Raw genomic sequence first — 3,184 nt, forward strand, 5'->3', positions numbered from 1 at the left:
GTGAGATAACCCCTGGACCAAATTTAATGAAATTTCTTCCATTTGAGTGAGAAAGTTAAATTATAGTGACTGTTGGAAGCGGAATATCGATTGAGGGCTTGAATTTCGTTATAAGAATTTTCAAAAATTCGTAAGCTCGAAAAAAAAAAAGACACAAGCACGAAGTTTACAAATTAATAACTCTGTTTCAAGAACAGGTATCACGGTTCTGTAAATGGCATCTATTAGATCGTTCAAAGCGGACAAATTCGATATGCCAATTTATATCTTACGTGAATTTGTTACGTTGTTTACAACTGTACAAGTTGTTTACAACTGTACAACTGTTTACAATTATCTGTATTTTTACAAATAAATAAATAAATTATTATGAAATTATTATTATTATTAAGGGTTCTGCAAAAGCTGTATTTCCATATTACTGAGTGTATTTGGATTCGTGTGTAACATATCAATTTTGTACGCTTTAGATGTACTATTATATTCACAGAATTGTGCTATTGCTAGTTGTGATATAATTAGTTGTAAACTTGATAGTTTCGTTTTCTGAAAATGGTTGATTTTTTCCAATTTTGAATAAAAAATTGGCAGCCTAAATCAAGAACTCAAAACCAACAGTCACTAGATGTTAAGTTTTTCTTTTAAATGCAACAAACTTTGTCAAATTTGGTGCAGTGGTTGCCGAGAAAAACGAATTCTCCTCTTACATGTATTTAGATAGGAGCACCCGAGGTAAAGCTTCCTCTTGCGCGAATATGTACTTTAAAGGTCGGCGATGCGAATCGGTTACGTTGCTTGGATAATATGGCAGTGGCGTTTACCAAAGTAAGCTTACGATTGGCGCAGAAACGAATTCATCGTTGAGTGATTTAATATGTGGGCCTTCCGCTAATCGGTGCTACGGTTATTTCTTTGCCGGCTTGCTCGCATGCGCGCAAGATTCTTGAATACCTACTTCGGAGGCTATCAAAGCTCACATTTCATATGTGTTGTTACCACCAGCCTTAACTAATCGTGCGCCGAACGACACATCTGTGTCTTGCTTGGTGAAATCTACGTTTACCTTATTATACAAGAGAAGATCATATAGAGGGTGATTGTGAATGCTCTGTTTTTGACTCCCTCTGGGGCCTGTCTGGTGGACTGCACTGCCCAGCACAGACACTTTGCGATGGGCTGCGAACAATTAAAGGTGGCTCGATCTGTTCTTTGTCTGCTTGGAATGTGGGGCTATCGTTCAAGACTATGCAATTCCAGTAATTCGTAGAGGTTAAGTAAATTGCACGTGTACAACAACGGCAACATTATCTCTGCAATTTGTTTATTCATTTTAATACACATCTTCAATAATGAGTCAATAATTTAATCAAACATTTATATACCGTGCCCACAAAGAACACTAAGGTTAGAGGCTTGGTGCGCGCAACTATTAAAAAATAACTAAGAGACAAGCAAACAAACAAAACAACCGCAGGAGAGTAAAAGTAAAACAACAATGAATGAAATAGAGTTCTGAAAATAAAAGTGTACATACAACAAAACGCAAGGTAAATACAAAAGAAAGAGCAGAAGGAAGGCAGTCAGACAATATATGGAACTATGAAACAACAAAGCAAAGCTCGGGTAAGAAAATGACAGCGAGTTACGAAAAATATCGAGAGTGTTATAAAAACTCTGTTTTGTGGAGCATTGAGGGTTGGCGATGGCGCGCAGAAGCATAAGAAAGTCTATGTTCTGTGTGATACTGCGCGAAATACAATCAATCAATCAATCAATCAATCAATCAATCAATCAATCAATCAATCAATCAATCAATCAATCAATCAATCAATCAATCAATCAATCAAATGTTTATTATAATGCCCAGGAACATCTACGAAGCCTTCCTACTGGCGCACTTAAAAAGTAATGTGCGGGTTAAAATGTACAGAAAAGACAAATATGGAAGTTAAAATAATATGAGATTGAGAACCAAACAGGCAAACAGAAAACAAGGAGACCGGCATAAAAGGGAGTCAATCATACAACATGATTATCTACAGATGTAGAAAACACAGGAAGTGAACTCTGACACATGCCAAGACAGGCAGAATGCTTATTACATGTCTGTTTCTTTTTTTTTTCTGAGTCGAGCCATAGGACAGTCTTTAATTCAGCAAGGCCGCGCAGAAAACAGCAGATGCTGGCTAGTAGTTGGGGCGGGCTCCGCCCCTTAAAAAGCTGGCGCCACCGTCGGCGTGACGTGGCATGACGGATCACGTGGACATAGCGGCCACGTCGGCTGCTTCATAAGCGACGAAGCGAGCTGAAAACGAAAGTTTAAGGGGTGAGGCTTTCCCGCCTTGGGGTGTCTGCTTGACAACATTTGAAAACACTATATTAGGTAGTGGCTGCTTTTGCTAGGCTACTGCTCGGTGCCGCAGTGCCGGACGTACGCAACGGAGCCCGGTGTCAGCCTTATTCACGCGTATCCGCAGGACAAGAACCTGCGTGAAGCTTGACTCTCGAAACTTGGAACCAGTAGACAGTCATCGGTTACAACTCGGGCATGCAGCAAGCACAGACGCCATTAAAATTCCTGGCGCCGGGACTGCGATGTTCGGTGAGTAGCAGAAAACGAGCACTGAGACGCTCGCCCGCGCCTGCTGCCCGGCTAATGTCATGACGCTTTCGTCTATGAACTTTTTGATGGTAGATACTGGCAAGTTCACTGAAATGGAAAGGGAGCGATAAGAAGCACATTGAAAGAAGGCACGGCATATGGTCATGTTTGTGTTATGAATTAAGGCACTGGATTACGAAAAAGAAGTAGCGAGAAATCTCACGTTGAGAAGACCGATAAACATAGAGTGCAACGCAACTTGAGAAATAATACTGAAACGTCCAAGAATTCAGAAGAAAGAAAAAAGACTGAATCGTCGCGACGGCACATCATAGTCGCCTAGGCGTCGAAGTCTCCAAAAGAGAGAGAGAGAGGAATAACTTTTATTTATATAGCCGGCAGATTGGTCGGGGGGGGGAGGGGAGGGCAACCCCGCCTAGAAGGCGGCCAGAAGCCCTTGAGCTCTAGCGGCATCCTAGGCCTGCTGGACAGCCAAAAGTTGGTCTTCGGGGGCCGAGCTGAGCAACACGGTCTCCCACTGCTTCCGATCCTGAATTTTTTGGTCCTGTCGGGGCGCCCGAG

This window comes from Dermacentor andersoni, chromosome 2 (genome assembly GCF_023375885.2).
Source record: "Dermacentor andersoni chromosome 2, qqDerAnde1_hic_scaffold, whole genome shotgun sequence".
Lineage (NCBI taxonomy): Eukaryota > Metazoa > Arthropoda > Arachnida > Ixodida > Ixodidae > Dermacentor > Dermacentor andersoni.